A 22,459-nucleotide genomic window follows, 5' to 3' on the forward strand; every position below is an offset into this window, starting at 1 on the left:
GGTTAAAGGATAGCAACACACTTGAACAGTGATGTCCTTCGTAAACAGCAGGGGATATTCCATGTACCTGGATATATTTCATTCTGCATATTGCATGTAATTGAAATGACTTTTTTAATCAGACAAAAGGCAAATGTATGGCAAAACAGGAATATGAAAGAATCAATATATGCTTGCTTTGATTTGGTTATTTTGGTGCAAGATTCCCATTAATGTAAAAATGTGTTTTCTTAAGGATACCAGTGCAGGAAATCATTAAGTTCACAATCACAGCATAGTTTAGTTTCACTGTTTCATGTGAAAAGTTGCTAGTGGCAACGCAATAGTTTGTGGGGTAAAACTCACAAAGGGAAATCCAGCATAAGGAATCTTGTGTTTCCATAATCTGAAGGGGAGTCAGAAGGAGATTTTCTCACACTAAAACCTGAAAAAATGAGGATGCTTGGATGAAAGGTAAGTAAAAGTATTTGGGATGATTTTTGAACTTGTTAATTCCTTTCTAATGATGTCAACATAATGTAAGTTAAATTGGAATTTAAATTACACTAATACTGATATTTAGTATCAAAATGTATCGGTTATACATATTTTTGTGCATATGTCTATAAAAATAATAGATCCAAGCACTTAATTTTGACCAGAACTACAATTTAGAAGGCAGTTAGCAACATTACAAATATAGCAGCATTATGCTGCGTTCATTCTGTCATTACAATAGTTTAAAGGCCGGGAAAGGTTATTCTTACACCATCAATTTACCATTTGATGATTTACCACATAAATTATACTATATTATTATTCTCTCTTCTTACTGTTTGCTTGCTTCACAAAGGTAAGTTAAAAGCATATCCACTCTTCCATTATTAAAATGTTCTTGTTGTTATTCTCTACCTGGCTATAATTATTATTGATATTCTACCCACATTTTAATTTTTTTTTACCATGCTGTTGAATAGAACAGTTTAAACTCTGTAAATCAAAGCCAGTTATAAACCAGCCGATTAAAGGTAGAGATCATGCCCCAGATCTTCAAGGATTTTAGGTGCATAACTCCCTTTGAAATCAATGGGATACCTTTTGAAGATCTGGACCTATGTGCATACCAGTATACTTAAGATAGCATCTGGGTTCAGTGTTATCTTAGCTTCCCAGTTAACAGTGTGTTCCAAAAGTTGTGTATGAACTTTTCCTGATAGGAAAAATAGCTAGCACATATGTATTGTCACAGGTATTTCATAAAGCATATTGTAACATGCTTTGGAATACTTGAAGTTTTGGATTTACATGTTTTTTATTGGTTTCAGAGTAACAGCCGTGTTAGTCTGTATTCGCAAAAAGAAAAGGAGTACTTGTGGCACCTTAGAGTCTAACCAATTTATTTGAGCATAAGCTTTCGTGAGCTACAGCTCACTTCATCGGATGCATACTGTGGAAACTGCAGAAGACATTATATACACAGAGACCATGAAACAATACCTCCTCCCATCCCACTCTCCTGCTGGTAATAGCTTATCTAAAGTGATCACTCTCCTTACAATGTGTATGATAATCAAGTTGGGCCATTTCCAGCACAAATCCAGGTTTTCTCACCCTCCGCCCCCCCTCCCCCACACAAACTCACTCTCCTGCTGGTAATAGCCCATCCAAAGTGACCACTCTCTTTACAATGTGTATGAAAATCAAGGTGGGTCATTTCCAGCACAAAGCCAGGTCGTCCCCCCCCTCCCCCCAAAAAAAAAACAAAAAACAAACCACACACACACAAACTCACTCTCCTGCTGGTAATAGCTTATCCAAGGTGACCACTCTCCCTACAATGTGCATGATAATCAAGGTGGGCCATTTCCAGCACAAATCCAGGTTTTCTCACCCCCCCCACCCCCATACACACGCAAACTCACTCTCCTGCTAGTAATAGCTCATCCAAAGTGACCACTCTCCCTACAATGTGCATGATAATCAAGGTGGGCCATTTCCAGCACAAATCCAGGTTTTCTCACCCCCCCCCCCCACAAACTCACTCTCCTGCTGCATCATAGTTGATAACAGTATCAGGCACTGGGAGACCAATTTTCTAAACAAGGCATCCTATTATTCCCAGATCTTGCAATCATATTGGCACTTTGGTGCCGAAAGTAAATAATTAGGTTCCTTGAGCAGCCAAGTTTGAAAATTGAGCCCACAGTATGTAACTATATATCAGAGATGTAATATGTATCAAGCACCATAACATCAAGTAATAAAAACCTATACTCTCACAGTTCATAATGATGATACTAATGTTTACAGATTTTGAGAATTAAATAGTTCTCTCATAAGAAGGCTTCAAATAAAAAGAAAAAAAAAAGGACTTTCAGGAAACTAGGGTAAGATGTATTCAAAAGAGTTTCTAACGGAGACTCCTCACCTGTGTAAAGCTACTCTTGTATATTAGTGTTTGCAGAATTGGGGCCTGCAGTTCTTGGCAGATCAAGAGATATAATCATTACAGTATCTCAAATGTGAACTGAAAGACAAAGATCTAGAATAACAAGTTGTTTTTAATCAATAAAATACTGCTCTATGTAGATGCTAACATATTTTTCAGTAGTTCAAAATCTCAATAAAATTGTATAAACTTCAAATTTGAAAAATGACTGACTGATGATAGATGTCTGCTAAATGTCAAGTCAACAGAGCATATGCTGTCTGCCATTAAACAATATCACAGGTAACCACAGGAGAATGAATAATTTGAATAGTTGATGGCATGGTGTTGAAGAAAATTAAACCTTTGGGGTGAAATCCAGCGCTATAGAAGTCAGGGGCAAAATTTCCCCATTAACTTCAGCTGTTCCAAGGTTGGTGTTGGGGGTTATTTTAGATTAATCCTTGACATAATATGATCACAGGGATTATATTATGGGACATAAAAATTGAGTAGGGTATCTGTTTGACAAATACAATATGTGGCCTTTAATATTTGGATAGCTAACTGATTATGGTTGTATAGTCCCATACTACTCGCATCCTTAAAATTTGGCCCCTGTTCAGGAAGGTACTTGTGCCTACATCCTTTTGAGGACAGAACTAGATACATGTACTGAAATCTGTTCTTACTAAAGTAACTCCAGATTTATAATGAGAGCAGATGTTTGTCCCCCACGATTACTTTCAACTTGCATCGTCTATGATTTTAAGGACTTCATTGTATTTATAAAGGTGCACCATTTTTCACTTTATCTACTCATTGGAGAGTAAGTAAATGCACAAGGTCAAGAAAATTTCACTTGCAGAGCTGAGAGCCTGTCACTGCTTTTTAGTAATTTTTTATCAAAAAGTTCTGCACAACAAAACTATACAGCTTGTCTCTTGATGTTTTCCCAGATTAAAAAGTGTTGTGAACATATCTTGAAAGAAACCATAAACACTGTCCTTACTTTGGCCTCTTAATTAACCAGTAGTAGGAAGGCTGCTCTGTTTTACAAAGATATAAGTTGGTTCTTGCAGTAGGTTGATTCCCAACTACTATAACTTATTTTGACAGGCGTACCCCAAAAGATTGCTGCTGAATGAAACATAGACAAGTCTTTTAAAGTTTGCATCTCGGGAACTTTTTATGCACTGAGAGAAGAAGAAAAAAAAATGCGGGTGGATGAAGAAAACCAAGCAAAATGCAGTGCAGGGATTGAAAATTTAAGGACGAGCTTCACAACTAGAAGAAGTCCATCTCCTATTCTTCTTGATGCACATGCAATGTCTCTGACCAAGATCTGTTCTGTATACAAGGTAGATTGTGTCTTTAATGCCACAGCCCTGAGTAGAGATTGTGTTTAGATGTATTGCTGCAGCAGGAACACCCAGAAACATTGTACTTTTGAGAGGCAAAATTTCTGCTGGGGCTTCTTTCTGATCATGGGGGGAGGTACTACACCAGCCAAAGTGTAGGGATTGTTATTGTCAGCACCTACTCAAATGAGAGGGGATCCTTCCTGTTTGCTCTTCCACTCCTGGGCAGTTGTGCAGGGCCTACCACATGCTGGGCCATAATGTGTAAAATATTAAAGACAATCAACCAAGCTGCCACAACCAAAGTGCAAAAGTGTGGGATTTTTTTTGTTTGTTTATTTATTTTTTACTGAGGAAAAACAGAATTTTAAGGTTCAGTTCCCAGGATATTTTAAGAGCTTAAAGACTCCAAGAGAGGTAAACCTAACATTACAGGGTTTGTAGCATTGTGTAAATATGCAAAAAGTTACCTAAGTTAGTGGTCCATAGAGGCTGGAAAGCTAATATCAGATTCATTGCAAATCAATAATTTTAAATAAATCTTTGTATTTTCAGTAAACAAATAATGAGGTTCTGTAGGTATTCCTCTCCCAGAGCTATTCTCAAGAGAGCAAAGTTTTGGTAAATTTGACTTCAGAAATATTGCTGCAGGCAATGAAATCTACAAAAGCTAACAAAGCCCGGGAGGTAGGTTGCCTCCTGGTGGACTATTAGAAAACCATTTTTTTCCAGCAACCTAATCCATTCTTGAAAATAGTCATTATTTTAATTGGAGCTGTTTGTGTTTTTAAAAAAGTCTCAAGCAAACACTTCCACAGCAGAGTAACTTCACTTGTGTGAGTAGTCCCACTGAATTTGAGTAGGACTGCATGTGAGCAAAGCTACTCAGAGATCAGTATTAGTAGAAATGGGCCCTTAACCAGCTTGATTATTCATGAACCTGAGCTTTGCTCAAAGTTGTAAGGAGGAGCTGTCAGGGAGTTGGTCACAGTTACCTTGCTCTTTGCTGCACAGACTCTGTATAAATGTAAGCTGCAAGGAAGTGGTTCTATCTTATGCCATCAACATAAAATCCCTTGGGTACCCTCTGGCAATAGAGAATAGGGTGTAGCAAAACCTCCAGCAGGCCCCCTCCCCTGCTGCACCAACAGAATATGCTTAACACACCCCACCCCTTCCCTCTGAAGCCAAGAGTTCCAGTACAGGAAACAGCATAGCTGATTCAGGAAGTAGTGGAGCTGTCCTTGCCAACTTTGTGCTGTCAAAGATTCTCTCTACAGAGGGGATGCTCCAGTGGCAATCTGGATGATTTAGGATCACTTTGCACACCAGAGAATGCAGGTGCTGGAGGCTGATCCAGCAGAGAACATCTGCAGACAAGGAGTACACTATGTTCAAAAGTGGCTTAGCACTTAAGAGCCTAAGTTCCATTGACATTCAACAAGACTTAGGATCCTAAGTCAAACAGGCACTTTTGAAAAACACATCCAATAGCTGGGAGGCTGCAGATGCTCACTCTATAGCAGGCCAGTTTACTGGATGACCCTGGCATTTAAGTTATTGCCCTGGGGTTCAGGAGATGGAGGTCTTTCAAATCCTGGGGTAGATAACATAGCCTATTACTGAGGGTGAGAAAGAAGAAACATGGATATAAATGTGTTGCTTCATCCCAATCCTCTCTCATAGTTTTAACATCTTAACATGAAAGGAAGAGGGAACGTAAACAAATCTCATCAGAAGAGATGAAAAAAATATGGATCAGTGACAACATCTTGAGAAATGAAGACTAAATGTACTACCAGGAAAGACCTAGTTGGTGAGTAGGACACTCTATTGTCAGCACAGGGCATCTGGGAGAGGAACATGGCATTAGAAAGTGGCTAGCATTAGTATGGTAACGGGGCATTACATTCTGATTGGCTAGTTGCAAGCCTTATGGGAATCTCTACAGCTACTTGTAGGTTAAAGAAGGAGTAATAAAATAAATAATAATAAATGTAATAATGTAATAAAAGTGAGCTACTTGTAGGTTAAAGGAGGAGTTCCTAGACCTAGAGTCCTGAGTTGTCAGAGCTGTGGGAATAGAATCTTGACTATAGTGGAAGCCCTGCTTGACAAGTTACTAAAAAGTTTAGAATAATGACTTCAAGTTGAATAGTTGTGTGTGATTTGTACATGTTTTGTTTGTCTTTACTGTATCAGTAAATCATCTTAGTTTGTGAACTGAACATCTGATCTTTAGGACTCTCTGTTCTCATCCACCCTTTCTCCCCAGACCCACACAAGAACTATGAGCCTCCCACTACACAACTGCCTATTTCCAACATTCAAGAGACAGAACACAGTGAAGAATATGCATTTGACAAGTAGCATAGAAGATCTACAGGCAAAATTAGGATTTGCTCATGTAAATTAAGAAATAGAATATGGCATGGAGTTTAACAGTACCTATTTACAATCATACTAAGAAATTAGTTGGCATACTGTTAACTTCAGCCATTAAAATAATTATCTGAAAAGACAGAAATGTGTAACAATTATATTGAACACTGGATTCATCATAACCTTTTCACTTATAAATTTCAGACAGTCTGTCTTAATAATAAGATAGAGAAGTTTTGTAACATGGAGTACAGCAGATGACTGCCTAACTTCTATTAAATCGGATGTTTTTGTTACCTTTAGAGGATTGATCATTGCAAGTATTTGTTGTATCAGTTGCGAATTTAAAGTATTTTGAAGAAACTTTTATGCTCTGGTCCTGCATTTCTTGGGTACCTAATCTATTCCATAGAGAATCCAAAAACTTCAGGAGTGGGCTGTGGGTGGGTACCCCTTTTATATGTCTACTTTGTAATAGCTTGTATATACAAAAATCAGTAATTCTTTTAAATAGAATGTCCCGTAAACCCTACTTTCGAGGAAGTTTTGTATTATACAGCCAAAGGACTGCACAATATTTGAAACTATGGGGAGGTTGGAACCAAATCCTGTAGATTATGAAGTAATAATAAAAGAATGTGCTGCAATTATAAATAACATCTCAGACATGAGACAAGCACTGCATATTTATTTTAGCTGCTGGACAAAGATTACAAATGAACTTTTAGCTGATAAATTCTTTTCTAAGCCAAGAAGTTTTCTGCATAGATGAAGTTTTGCTAGTATCTCTCAATTCAGTTTGCATTCATACTTTTCTGCTTTTATGGATTTTTTTTTTTTTAGGATATATTCTACCAAAAATAAATAATTAAACCACAGATGAACTGTCAAAAGGGAACATTCATATTTTAACGCAACATTAACATTTTGGTAATTAACATGGCAGTTAATGCTTTTAGCAGATGTAACAACATTAGACTTGTAAATTTTAATTAAAGTTAATGGTTCACGATAGCTGTAGGGATCAGGCATCCTCTCTGGATATGGAATACATGTCTAATGTGATTAGAAATACTAATTGAAGAAAAAAGGTTTGCAATAGTAATGACTATTTCTTTATAATCTTGCTAAATCATTACAAACCTTCACCAATCTGTTCTAAATGTATTTTGTAGGAGGAAAACTGAAGAGTCAAACAGAGGAAATTAAAGGGGGTCAACAGAACACTCAAGAGGCTTTCGATGAATTGAAAGAAGGAGAAACATGAATTTGTATAATCCTTTCAATCATTATCAAAATCCCAAGAAATTCTATGAAGCTGAATTTGGTTACATTTCACATCGCTTTGGGATTTAATTGGGAACTAATGTGTTAGCTTTAATTCCCTCAGAGGCTCTGAATTCAAATGGCAGGTATGGAAAGAGGACTGGCACTGAGAACTATGACTCAAGTGGACATTTCTAGGCTTTCATGTAAGTTAAGAGATCAGTGTTGAGTTGTTTGGGAGGTTGCTGGCACGTGAAACAATTTTTAACAAGCATAGGGAAAGGATTGTTTTGACTAAGGGTGACTGCATACTGTTAGCCAGCGATAAAATACACTTCAATTATATTATTAAATGCAAACAGTATTTTTTCACATATTGGTACTGTACAACAACTTCTGTAAGGATAGGATCCAGAGCCCATTGAAGTCAATGGAAAGATTGACTTCTTATTCAGGCAATACTGCCACTGAAATTCATGTACTTTCCACTGATTTCAGGGTTGGAAACTTATTTTAGTTTTAGGGGGGCTAACAGTTATTTTTGTAGATGAACATAATTGTATCTTTGTCTCCATTTGTCATCCCCTTCCTAAGATCATCATGACTTATTAATTATTTGTATTTCAGGAGAGGCTGGGCCTTCATTATGGTAGGTACAGTACAAACACACAGAAAGAGACAGGTCTGTCCTGAAGTGTTCATAATCTAACTATTACTAAGACAAAGAGTAGGAGAAAGACAGTTGTAGTATCCCCATTTTATAGGGTGGGGGGACTTGAGGCACAGAGAGATTTGCTGAAGGTAGCACAAGAAGATTGCATAAAATTATAGGTCGAACAATTTCAATTCACTAATTTCCAGAAATCATGATGCGTTAAGACACATTCACAAAGGGGGAAATTTACCCTTGTCCAGCAAGTCCACACAAGGTTGATGGAATCAAAGTAGTATAGAACTGGAAGGGAACTTGAGAGATCATCTAGTCCAGTCTCCTGCACTCATTAACCATTTTAGTCTCATATAAGCCATCAAAATAGATAAGGATTTAAATAAAACTTAAGTGATGCATGGCCCCTAGGCTGGCCATCTGCAACGAGGTGAATTTTGCCCACACAGAATAAAAAACTAAATCTGGCAAACTGTTCACTGTGAATCGTTTGCCCAGCTCTAATGCCTAGAAAAACATAATGAGTCACACCAGGGATAAATTTGTCCTGATATTTTCATAACCTGTCCTTATTACTTATCCCTCTTTCTAATAAAAGAAGGGTTATGGTGGCAGAATATATTGAAATCTTCCCCCAAATATTAAATATATTTAATGAAATATAAAAAGAAGCCACTCTCTGTAAGGGGCTGTTCCAAAGCCCACTGAAGTTAGTGTGTCTTTCCATTGCCTTCAGTGACTGTTGGATTGGGCCCTAACTATCATCCAGGATAGAGTGTGTATTAAGGGGAGAAATCCTGGCTCCACTGAAGTCAATGGAAAAACTCTCAAAATCTGCTTTTTTGCCTCCGGCCTCAAAACCCACTTGAGGTGTGCAACACTAACCTAATAATTCAATTATCTTGTATACCATTTTCCATTAGACAATCTCAACACATTTTAGAGACACTGAACTAAATTCACCTCTGCTAGTGCAGGGGGGTTACAAATAGTTTTCCTGGATTCCCAAGTGGATTCACCCCTGAGGTGTGGCAGTGTGTTTATGTGCCAGTGTAATGAAGCAGGCTCTTGGGGGGACACAACTGGGAATATCAATTCAGGACAAATTGCATGGGGGGGCGGGATAGCTCAGTAGTTTGAGCATTGGCCTACTAAACCCAAGGTTTTGAGCTCAATTCTTGAGGGGGCCATTTAGGGATCTGGGGAAAAAATTGGGGATTGGTCCTGCTTTGAGCAGGGGGTTGGACTAGATGACCTCCTGAGGTCCCTTCCAACTCGGATATTCTGTGATTCCTTAGAGCAGGGCTGTCACAGCCCAAGGCTGCACGTCCTTTATTATTAAGGCACACCAAACCAGCCAAACAGAGAGGACTTCGGTTTTACCCCACTGGCTAACCTGAAGTCATACAAGCAATTCCCTCAGACACTCCAGTTCCCAGTATCACCACCAGCACCACTCCTTATTGGGATGAATCGTTATGAAAACCAGTACCCCAGTAAAAGAAAAAAGGTTCTCCCAATCCCAAAGGGCCAAGCCCCAGACCCAGGTCAATATACAAGTCAGATCTTACCCACAAATCACGCTGTTGCCAATCCTTTTGGATCTAAAATCTAAAGGTTTATTCATAAAAAGAAAGAAATATAGATGAGAGCTACAATTCGTCAAAGTAATCAATTACATACAGCAATGGCAACCTTCTTGGTTCAGGCTTGTAGCAGTGGTGGAATAAATTGCAGGCTCAAATCAAGTCTCTGGAGTACATCCACAGCTTGGATGGGTCATTTAGTCCTTTGTTCAGAGCTTCAGTTTGTAGCAATGTTCCTCCAGAGATAGGAGTGGCAGGTTTGTAGAAATTTTGGTGGTGCCCAGAACCCACCCCCACCTGCCTAAGGCTCTGGGAGGGAGGTTGGGTGTGGGGAGGAGATCTGGGGTGTAGGCCATAGGCTGGGACAGGGAATTGGGGTGCAGGACAGGTGAGAGGTTGGGCTCTGGGAGGGGGTCTGGGGTGCAAACTCTGGGATGGAGTTTGGGTGCTGGCTCTGTGATTGGGCAAGGGGTGGGGGTGCAGGAGGTGGTGAGGTGTGCAAGCTCTGGGAGGGAGTGCAGAGGGCTGGTGTGCAGGCCCTGGGAGGGAGTTTGGGGGCAGGATGGGGGTGGGTGGGAAGGGGTTGGGGGTGCAGGCTCTGGGATGGAGTTTTGGTGCTTTATGCAGGCTCTGGGCTGGGACAGGGGCTGGGGATGCAGGAGGGGATGATGGGTGCAGGCGCTGGGACTGAGTTTGGGTGCAGGCTGGGGGTGGGGGTGCAGGCTCTGGGAGGGGGCAGAGGGAGGAGGTGAAGGCTCTGGGAAGGAGTTGGGGAGCCAAAGGGGTGGCGTGCAGGCTCTTGGAGGGGGTGGTGGGGTGCGGCGCTTACCTGGGGCTCCTAGGCAGGGCGGGCTGGGAATCCATGTGCTGCTACCCCCAGGCACTGCCCCCACAGCTTACTATTGGCCGCAGGGGCGCTTGGGGTGGGAAACAGACCCACCCTGCCCAGAGGCTGCAGGGAGGGGCCAGCAGCCATGTCGAGCAAGCAGGCAGGAAGCTGCTCAGCTCTGCTGAGCTGGCCTGTTTTAAATGGCCCGGGAGATGCATCGGGGGCAGGGCAGGGCGGGGGTGGAGAGGGAGCTCCCGGGGCGGAAGGCAGGGCCGAGGGAGAGACCTGGCCTCAGACATTGCTGGAGCTGGGCCTCAGGCCAGGAATATTCCTGGTGCCCAGGCACCATGGGCCCATAGGACTCACCACCCATGTCCAGAGGTAAGAAGCAGGATTGAAGACAAAATGGAGATGATGAAGCTGCCTTTTATAGTCTCTTGTCATGTGGCCTGTGCTTCCGTTGTTCCAAAAACAAGTTGCCCAGCACATGGCCTGAAAGCCTTAGAGTCCTCTCTGGAGGCATGTCCCTACATGCCTTGCTGAGTCATAAGGTGTATCCGCCTTCTCTCAATGGGTCAGTTGTATAGCTGATGGTCCTTAATGGGCCATCAAGCAGGCTAGGCAGTGCTGATGCCAAACTGTCTGGGGTGTCACCCGGAGGCATAGCACAAGTTTGAAATATAGACAGTATAGAGCCAATACTTATAACTTTAAATACAAAATGATACATGCATACAGAGCATAATTATAACCAGCAAATCATAAACTTTTCATAGGTTTCAGAGTAACAGCCGTGTTAGTCTGTATTCGCAAAAAGAAAAGGAGTACTTGTGGCACCTTAGAGACTAACCAATTTATTTGAGCATGAGCTTTCGTGAGCCTCACGAAAGCTCATGCTCAAATAAATTGGTTAGTCTCTAAGGTGCCACAAGTACTCCTTTTCTTTTTGCGAAACTTTTCATAGACACCTTACTTGACCTCCTTTGTACAAGATTTGGTGCCACTATAGGACCTTGGTTGCAACAATAATCTATATGGTCACAGTTCATGTCAATAACATCACAGCCAGATCTCTCAACAGTTCAGCAAGGGAGGGGAGCTGTAAGCTGTGGTTGGGGCATCAGTGCATTCTCCAGGTGTCTTAGACATCCCCCCTCCCTGGACAGTCAGATGGAACTCTGCCCGGGGGTACACGTTAATAGATCCTGATACAGGTTTGTGACTAAAACAACAACAACTCTGTCTTTCCTTTATTAATTTAATGTGGCTTTTACTCAGCAATAACCTAGATGTAAGGCAGTTTCTAGCAGTCATGATTTATTGGAGCAAAGAATCAACTCTGCTGAAAGATAATTGAATTTATCTTCTTACACTTTTAGAGGACTAAAGACCAGGTCTTCTGCTGATGTAAATCAGAAGAACTGCTTGGAAGTCAAAGGGCCTTTGCTGATTTACACTAGCGATGGATCTGGGCACCAGTCGTGATATCTGTGATATTGATATTTTTACATTGCAAGTACCATGTGCACTTTCCAATGCTCTGTCATCTCATAAAACACAAACGCATTGGAAAAACAAGCATAACCTTGGATCATAAATTTTGACATTTAAAAATCTTCTCCACCTTCATTACAGTTCCTTTTTCTATGAATAATCCATGTTGTGTTTCCTTTTTCTGAAAAGGAATTGCATGTTTAAAGGGCCATTGTCAGGTACAATATATTATACAACTGGTTTTTTGTTGTTGGGTTTTTTTTTTTTTTTTTAAAAAGAACCTAATAGATTCTTTTAAAAAAAATGTCAGTGCAAGCAGTTTTGTTTGGAGACAAACAATCCATTGCAGTAGTTGTGCCACAAACATTGCCGCAGTGGACTACAGCATGAACTTGAAAATGAAAGTGACTAGTCTATTTTCATTGTCCAAGTTGAATAAAGTGCAAAAGGGCAGACTTTCAAAAATGGACAAATGGTGAAAATCAGGTTTTTAAAATATTTCCATTTTAACTAGCTAAAGTGTTAAGTGTTTTGTTTTTCTTACATATTTTTCATTTGTGAGACAGTAAAATGTTATAGCAAGAGTGTGGGAAAGAGGTTAATGAATAACAGAATAAAGTTTACCAGGAAACTGATATAAAATGATCTTATCACTGTTGTATAAAACTCCACCTTGATCAAATAGGTAAATGAGGAGGATTGACTAAGACAATGAACTGGTGCTTTCAATTATATGAGATTTCAATGATTTCTGCTGGTGTGGAGGAAAAAACACTCTGAGCCAGACTGGCAGTTCCAAGAGGCATATTCAATGAAATTACAAAGGTGGCAAATTAAAAACTGATAAAAGGAAATAGCTTTTCACACAGTGTAGGCCAGGACCAGTGCAGATTTACCCCGTGAAGCAGGAATCTGAAACAGTTTCCCTGACACTATCTTCAGCTGGGCTGAGCAGATATTTTGTGCAGCAGAGAATAGAAAAAAAGATTAAGGTAGATGCACATAAATCTGTATCCATATAGTAGGGAGGGAAAGCAATCATCCAAAAGAGCTGATTATCCAGAAAAACTGAGACATCTGAACTAGATATTATCTAACAAGTTTGTGAAAGAACCAGCAGGAATTTTGAATACACATAAACTCAGTGATGGACACAGACAGAAATGTCTTAGGCTTATCCTGAATTGAGTCTTTGGGTAAAATTCAGGAACATCTGTGAGAGCAAGTGTTCTAAAAAGATTTACAAACCTGCCTGGTTCTGGTCAGGTGAGAAATCCAGTGACTAGCCTTTTTCTGGCATTTTGTTAATTCTGCCTGAATGCTGGCTGAAACCAGGAAGTACAGAGTCCTATAAAAATGAAAAATGAAAACAAAACAAAAAAACAAACAGAAAAGTTCTTGATTATTTTGGGAAGAGCTGGATAAATAATGCAAAAATAAGACTGTCGGCATGAACTGTAAGTGAGTTCTTTGGCCATGTTTGTCTTGCTATAGTGATGGTTTTCTACAAACAGTTGAGTGATCTAATTCTTCTGCTACAAATGTTCACTGAAAATGAATTTCGAAGTCATTTCAAATTAAGATATGGAAGTGTTCAGCCCTGAGATGTGTAAGAATATCCATCCAGTCAGGAAACAGAAATAATATCATGTGACTTATTTGACCAATTGCAACTCATCAACACAATTCAAAGTTTAAATAGCCACAGTCAATCCATAGAGTAAAAAAACAAAAAACAAAAATGGGATTTAAGGAGAAAATTGATTATACACATTCTATAAGGATGAAAAAAAGCTGTTGAATTAAAATATATTTGTTTGCAAATGATTCACTCAGAACTTTTTAGTCAAAGGTTTGGGTCAATTCTTGGATTATCCAAATAGTTTTCTCATCCCTACCTAAGTAACTGCAATGGAGGCTCTATTATTGGAGACATTTAAGATTATGATATATAGGTCACTGGTGTACTGAGAGCTCTGCCTATTGGACTGACCAATGTTGTTTCATTGTAGTTCCCTCTCTGTCTATATCCACCTTTTCTCTCTTGGCTATACTTAGATTGCAAGCTCTTTGGGGAAGGAACTAGCTCTTTGTTCTGTTAGTACAGCACCTAGCACAATGGTGTCCTGGACTATGCCTATGCTTTGTAGATGCACTATTAATACAAATAAATAAATAATGATAATAAAAAACAGTACTGGGAGTAGTGTACAGGAGGCTTCAGTAGGCCAACATGGGATGTGAGCAAAATAAATGCTCAAGACTTGTTCTTGGTTTTGATTACGAAAGTACTGTAGGGGCATGAAAGGGTGTGCACAAGGGGGTCAGAAAGCAAGGGCACAGGCCTCCCTATAATTGGCAGGTGCACAGAGCTCATCCGGCCCTGCGGCCACAGCGGGGGTACACAAAAGCCATCAAATTTTTATTCCTGCGGACACCTCTGCTGGAGGCTAAAATGTTTTTTGTTTAAATTGTGAAATAATAATAATAAAGGGGAGGACCCAAGCATTTGCCTTATTCTTTTGGATAATCAGGTTTAGCAATGAACCCATCAGTAACTAGTCACCCAGGTCTCATTTGTACCCCTTTCCTCTGTGGCTGTGCAGGGGAATAATGATCCCCAACCGTTCTTTGCAGTCTTCTAGATACCTCCCAGATTGTGACTCTGGGGCTGTGTGTGTGTGGGGAGGGGGGGGGGTGGAGGAGGCAAAGAATGGGAGCTGTGTGCCTGATGGTCCCCTTGCAGCCCAAGAACAAGTGATCAGGGAGTAGATGGGGATGGAGCCTTAGTTTCACCTCCATGCACCAGCCAACTGAGCTGACTGGGCACAGGGAAGGTATAGTAAACTGCCTTCCTTCCTCAAGCTAGGAGGGAGCAGGGGAGGAATTGTCTGAGGGCATGGCTACACGATGAATATTAAATGGCATAGCTACGTTGACATAGCTTCGCCAACACAGCCCTTGTCAAGGTTCCTTCCCCACTCTGAACTCTAGGGTACAGATGTGGGGACCTGCGTGAAAGACCCCCTAAGCTTATTCTTACCAGCTTAGGTTAAAAACTTCCTGAAGGTACAAACTTTGCCTTGTCCTTGAACCCTATGCTGCCACCACCAAGTGTGTTAAACAAAGAACAGGGGAAGAGCCCACTTGGAGACGTCTTCCCCCCAAAATATCCCCCCAAGCCCTACACCCCCTTTCCTGGGGAAGGCTTGATAAAAATCCTCACCATTTGCACAGACCCAAACCCTTGGATCTTAAGAACAATGAAAAAGCAATCAGATTCTTAAAAGAAGAATTTTAATTAAAGAAAAGGTAAAAGAATCACCTCTGTAAAATCAGGATGGTAAATACCTTACAGGCTAATGAGATTCAAAACATAGAGAATCCCTCTAGGCAAAACCTTAAGTTACAAAAAGACACAAAAACAGGAATATACATTCCATTCAGCACAGCTATTTTACCAGCCATTAAACAAAAGGAAATCTAACGCATTTCTAGCTAGATTACTTACTAATTTAAGGAGTTACGAAGATCATTCCTGATCTGTTCCCGGCAAAAGCATCACACAGACAGACAGACAGAACCTTTGTCCCCCCCGGCCGCTTTGAAAGTATCTTGTCTCCTCATTGGTAATTTTGGTCAGGTGCCAGCGAGGTTATCTTAGCTTCTTAACCCTTTACAGGTGAAAGGGTTTTGCCTCTGGCCAGGAGGGATTTTATAGCACTGTGGACAGAAAGGTGGTTACCCTTCCCTTTATATTTATGACAGCCCTGTAGTGTAGATGCAGCCTACATGGATGCAAAGGGTTTTTCTATTGCTGTGGGAACACCACCTCCTCAAACAATGGTAGCTACAAACAAAGCTGCATCTACACTGGGAGTTAGGTCAGCATAGCTATGTCTGTCAGGGTGTGGTTTTTTCACATCTCTGATGTCACTATGCTGACCTAAATTTTAAGCACAGAGCAAGCCCAAGTCTGTGTCAGAATTCCTTCCCAATGCTCTTGTGGGTGTGACCCAGTTTACATTGCCCCTTCTCCCAGGCTGAGCCCAAAAGCGTCAACGAAGATTGGTATTTGTGGGGATAGCCTTTGAGACCTTTTTTACTTTTTTTTTTTTTTTAAGAACTTTGGTTTTGTTATTTAGGCTTTTTTAAATCTGACATACAGCAAAATTATGCTGAGTTGATTAGATTCAAGCGTGGGGTGGGTATAGGGAGTACTACCCATCCAAAGTTACACATTAACCTCCTTTATATACATTTTACATATTACATTACATTCACTGTACATTGCATTACATATTTTGGTATTGGCTTGGTTCCTTTGTCAGAACCAATCCCTGTACAGCATGTTTTGCTCATACACCGTCCATGTATGACCTACTTTTTAACCTTATTTTTATATTTCAACTTATTTTATCCATTATCTTGTCCACTGTAAATGATTCCCTGGCTGTTTCTGTTTATCTGAACTAGTACAGACATTCTGTTTTCATCTTGCTAATTCATTTACCTCCCTACTCCTGTCTCCCAACAAATAGAATAATAGAATATCAGGGTTGGAAGGGACCTCAGGAGGTCATCTAGTCCAACCCCCTACTCAGGACCAAAGCAGGACCAATCCCCAATTTTTGCTCCAGATCCCTAAATGGCCCCCTGTCATAAATAGAAAGGGAAGTGTAAACCCCTTTAAAATCCCTCCTGGCCAGAGGAAATCTCCTCTCACCTGTAAAGGGTTAAGAAGCTAAAGGTAACCTCGCTGGCACCTGACCAAAATGACCAATGAGGAGACAAGATACTTTCAAAAGCTGGTAGGAGGGAGAGAAACAAAGGGTTTGTGTGTCTGTCTACATTTTGTCTTTGCCGGAGATAGACCAGGAATGAAGCCTTAGAACTTTTAGTAAGTAATCTAGCTAGGTATGTGTTAGATTATGATTTCTTTAAATAGCTGAGAAAAGAATTGTGCTGAATAGAATAACTATTTCTGTCTGTGTATCTTTTTTGTAACTTAAGGTTTTTGCCTAGAGGGGTTCTCTATGTTTTGAATCTAATTACCCTGTAAGGTATTTACCATCCTGATTTTACAGGGGGGATTTCTTATTTCTAATTACTTCTATTTTTATTAAAAGTCTTCTTGTAAGAAAACTGAATGCTTTTTCATTGTTCTCAGATCCAGGGGTTTGGGTCTGTAGTCACCTAGGCAAATTGGTGAGGCTTTTTACCAAACCTTGTCCAGGAAGTAGGGTGCAAGGTTTTTGGGAAGTATTTTGGGGGGAAAGACGTGTCCAAACAGCTCTTCCCCAGTAACCAGTATTTGTTTGGTGGTGGTAGCGGCCAATCCAAGGACAAAAGGGTGGAATATTTTGTACCTTGGGGAAGTTTTGACCTAAGCTGGTAAAGATAAGCTTAGGAGGTTTTTCATGCAGGTCCCCACATCTGTACCCTAGAGTTCAGAGTGGGGGAGGAACCTTGACACCCCCTCAAGGATTGAACTCACAACCCTGGGTTTAACAGGCCAATGCTCAATCCATCCCCCCCCCCCCCCATCCAATTACTCATGTCAAGCCAGAATTACAGGACTGTGACTCAATTTGTAGTAAGAAGAAGCCAGTGTCCCCACATTTCCCATCATATTTTATTGATCAACAAAACTATGGAAAAGTTTCATTACAAAAGCTGAAACTATGTGCAGTTCCAACTGGTTTGGAGTTTCAAATTCTAAACTCAGTCCAAGTTCATCAAAAGATTCAAGGTTGGTAAGAATCAGCCAAGTTTCCAGCTAATCTTGGCTGATTTCTGACTTAGTGTCAAACAAAGTGACAGTTGTGGCTTCAGCTAAATTTCACTGTGAATTGTAGGTGTTTTGATGCCCAGAACTCAATGTGAAATTCAGCAGTGCTAACCACTCCTCACCCCTCATGGTGTAGAATTGAAGAAAAGATTTGTACAGAGCCCTGGAGACTCAAGTTGCTGATTTTGCATACCTTTACAGGTCAGCTTGTTCAGGATTCTTCTACCCCCAAAGCTGTGCTGCATTAACTGTAGCAGTTTGCTTAAAGTAGGAGAACGCCTTATGTGGATGCAGTTATACAAGTATAAAATTGTACATACTGATAAACTTAGGCATCGTCTACACTAGAAAGTGGAACTGCATTAGTATTAGTGGAGGTAGTATTATTGGTGTAAAGATGCTTTCTACTGGTATAGCTATGCCCCGATAGGAAGAGAATAAGCTGTACTGCCACAAGCACTTTTAAACTGATATGTCTGCATTTGCATTATGGGGATTATATCAATAACTAGTCTGCTTAAAAAAAACAGCACCCCTACCTGAAATAGTTATAGCAATACGTTGAGTACACCAGGCCTCAGTGGTATTAGCACTGGCTTCGGGGACTAGAATTTTCTGTCCACCTCCAAGACAGAAATGAGGAGAGAGAACTGAGTCCCAGATTCACTGAGTACACAGCATATCACATTCACAGCTTGGGGGAAAACAAGTGCACACACTGGCTACTTTTTTTTTTTTTTAACGATCACAGTGTAACCATGTTGTCTACCCTCTTAAGGTTCAGGATGCCTGGGGTCAGCCAACCCTGTTCAATTGTCAGACCCCACTCAGAAAGGGTCAGGTGTTTTCTGTAAAGGGTTGACAGAACTCAGTTGAGGGAGGTAGGTCCTTGCGGTAGGTCCTGCAGGAAAGTTGTATCATCCTTTGGGTACTCAAAGAGGCAAGGAGAAAAGCTTCTGGGGGCTGTAATCCAGGGTGGGCAAAGGAACTGGTATTGTTTTTGATGTTTTTCTTATGTTTTATGTTTGAAGATTAAAACTGTACCTGGAAAGAGACTCGGGTGGGGCAATGAGTCCTGGCTAGGAGCTCCAACCTGAATCAGGGGAAACTGAGGCAGTGGCTAGCCCAAAGCCAGCTTGTGTAGGCTGCACTGCTTCACACTTCTTAACAAAAACGACAACAACAAAAGTCTTAAAATGTTGCCTCTATCATTCTGTGTATTGTTCTCCAAACTGAAAGACTCAGGGTTAAAAATAGATCTATGGTTTCAGGCTGCTAATCACATCATGAAAGTTACATGTCAGCCAAGTGGATGGAATATGTACTGACCACATTGCTCCTGCAGCATACCTGCCATCTAATCAATAGAGCAAAACTGGCATCAGCTCCTTGGGAATTAAACTGTTGTATCCAGGGCTTGAAATGCGATGTCATAATAAGTTCTTCTAGGAAGATCATCAGTTGGGAAAACAAAACTAGATGCTGGAGTATGGAGAAACTCCCCTGCTCTGATGTCATTTAAAGAGTGTTTGCAACAACTCTGAAGTTCCATGTTAGTGTCCATTCAATTTGTGCAATGTCTAAATAATCATTAATTGTAATGATTCCTGATCTGAGTAATGCCTATTTCTTGCCAGGCTTCATATCAGACAAACCCCCATGTCAATACTGCAAAACGGAATCCTCTTCTAGCTTTTGCTGTTTGACTTTCCTAATGAATAAGGTATGTTTTATTTTTTAGGCCCTATTAGTGATTGTTCATCTGAAAGAGTGTCATTTATATTTTGTTTGGACTACTGCATTAGAATTCAAACTGAAAATAAAAGGTACTTTTCAATAAGTATAGCCATCCTTTGTGTACATTTTCTGTACTTCACCTTATGAATAGGAAGCCTAATGAACATTACTATATTATGAAGGCACCAGTCACAACTTTATAGTAAAAATCTCAGTACATCCTTAACTGAAAGCAGGACTAAAATCCTCTTTCACATTTATTGACTGAATTTAGTTTAAAAGAATATGTATTTTTGAAAAAGAAACATAAAAATTATCCCTTGGTGAAATTTTGCCATGATATTCTCCTGGGTTTTGGGTTCTTCTGGCTCAGTGATTCTCAGCCTTTTCCATTTTGGAATCCTCTTCCCCTTAGCTATATTGGAAATGGAATAGTGGCCATGCATGGCCCTCTGAAACCTGTTTGTAACTCCCCTGGGAGTTGCAACACTCCAGGCTAAGTAACCTGGTTTAGTTAAATGATTGTTCTCCCAAAGAGAGAATATATATATCTGACACAAGCCACTTTTAAAGTTAAACACAAAAATTTCCTTTTTCCTCATAAGTGAATTGTTCTCTGTAAACTGGTTGGCGGATACAAGTCCTGGGGAAGGTAGAGTAAAGCCCCATTCCTCAGGGCTGACTTTATGAATGCAACACAGAACAAAACAAAATGAAATCAACTCAGAACCCTTGATCATAGTCAGCAGCAGCCTTTCTAAATTTCTGAAAGCTGGGAGGGAAGGGACACAGTCTTCACTCTAGGTACCCACACCTGCAGCTGCTTTCCTGGGCTTTTATAGCCTAGACCTAGATCATCCATATGCTAGGCCAGGAACTTAGCTTGTAACCCTTCAGGAGAGTCTTTATGCCTTGTCAGTCTCCTCTAACAAAAGCTGATAGAGCAGCCTGGATCCATCAGGTTCTTCCTTTTTCCAACGTTCCACTGGTCAGCTGCCTTTGTAACAGAGCTGCAAGCTCCCAGTCTCTTACTTGGGCATCAACACGCTCCCTTTTCCTACTCTGTTCTAGCCACTAGTAGTAACAAAGGTCCAAGACAGAGGAAAACAAGAAGTCCAAGTTTTCAGAATCCCAGGTCTTGCACCTCTGGTCCAGAAGCAGCTGCTCCCTGTAACTTCTTACAGTTCATTCCAAGGGATCCTGGGGCTGATGGAAACTAAGGAGGTATGTTGGACTGTGGCTGACCTGCTGTGTTTAACTAAACTACTGTGTGTGGGGAAGGCTGTCAAAAGTGTAGGAGGCAACTTTATAAGAAAGGGCTGGAGTTGCATAGCTGAATAGGGGTGAGCCTGCCTAACTTGCTACCCACTACTCCCATGATTCATTGCCTTTTACCCTTTGACCCCACACCTCTACCCCCACATTAATTAGTGTTTTTTAAATTTTTATTTTTCTTTATTTGTCACTGAGTTTGTTTTATAGATCAATAATGCAGTCTGGATTAAAGAAGGAACCTGGATGAGGGCCCAGGGCATGGGTAAGAGAGAAATGAATCAGGGGGAGCAGCACAGAGCTTAGCTGTGGAGCTGGGGAGCCAAGCTGGAAGGTAAGGCTAAGCAGTGGAGCCCTCACTTATCCTCTAACGGTGATGCCTAGCCACCTGAAGCCTTAGTGTGGAGCCCAGTTTCTTAGACTCAATGAGTAACACTGTTCTCTAGTTCCATGCTTAGCCCTCTTCTGCCCACCCCACAATCCTTACTCCAAATAGAAAAAGAATTTTTTTATTTTTGTTATCATAGTTATGACCTTAGGCACCCTTGAGCTCTGACCATAATTATGGGTTATACATTCACATTTTTTAATGATCAATAAAGGATTGATGTAGCTTTCATAATTTTTGCATAGATCTGTATGCTGTTTTATACAGGTGCCCGTCGGTAAGGTAGAGCAGCAGATGGATAAGGGTGGTAGTAAGATTTTTCTGTAATGTTTAGGAAAATCTATGTGCATGAGTGATCACTATTAGTAACTGTTCTAAATTTGATATTCACTGTAGAAATTACAGAATTGAAATTGCTAAAAGGCATAAACCTCACGAAGGGGAGAAGAGTTACTTAGGGCAGCATGTGTGGTGGTTAAATAGGAGTTATGGGATGAAATTAAGAAAGTGTAAATATAGGCTGAATACCAGGAACAACACCCTGACAATGAAACTTATTAGATAGTGGAATAGTCTCTCAAGGGAAGTGATGAAAGATCTGAGACTTGGGGTATTTTAAAATTAGTGGACAAAGCACTAGGAAATATCCAATAGGGTATATTTTTTTTTCATGGCCAGGAAGACGGTTGAGTAGACCTAAGTGGTCTCTTCCATCTCTAGTTTCCATGATGTGCAAACAGCATGTTAGTGATCGTCCTTTAACAGGATGAAGGATGGAATATTGGAGTAGGAAGGTTCCATGGCAGTTGGAAATGACCATTGGGAGCGATAGTTGGATTTGGACAGCTCAGGAGAGAAGCTGAAAATTGATGAAAGTTTAGTGATGTCCACAGAAACCCCTAGACGAGAGAAAAATGGGGCGAGTTGGGGAGGGAGAGTGAATAGGAGTCTGGGTAAAGTGTGTGAGCAGTGCAGTAAGACAGAGAGAGAGGGCGAAAGACAAAACCCACAGGGTCAGGGAAAAGGGAGAGCAAAGACAGGCAAAGGGAGAAAAGCAGTGAGAACGCTCCCTGGAACAGGACAAGTGACCTCCCAGGTTATTCTCTTTTGAGTGCACCCAGCCTTGGGAGTATTTGAATTGCTGCCTGATGTGTCTCAGTCTCTCCTCGTGGTTATGAGCAACTGATTTACTGTCTGGGAAAAGATGGAAAGGATTTTGTATCAGTAGTGTCTGGAAATGATAGCCATTGTTGTTGTTGCTTTTAGCTGCAGACAACTG

At 40.7% G+C, this 22,459-nt stretch overlaps 1 long non-coding RNA gene across 1 annotated transcript; it reads left to right on the forward strand.

Annotated features, from left to right (window-relative positions):
• Positions 1-364: 364 nt before the first annotated feature.
• LOC141992872 (uncharacterized) lies at positions 365-7,401 on the forward strand. Its single transcript, XR_012640679.1, has 4 exons — positions 365-453; positions 3,527-3,768; positions 5,455-5,584; positions 7,326-7,401. It is a non-coding gene; the product is annotated as an uncharacterized LOC141992872 (long non-coding RNA).
• Positions 7,402-22,459: the final 15,058 nt, after the last annotated feature.

This window comes from Natator depressus, chromosome 8 (genome assembly GCF_965152275.1).
Source record: "Natator depressus isolate rNatDep1 chromosome 8, rNatDep2.hap1, whole genome shotgun sequence".
In the NCBI taxonomy this organism is placed as follows: Eukaryota; Metazoa; Chordata; order Testudines; family Cheloniidae; genus Natator; species Natator depressus.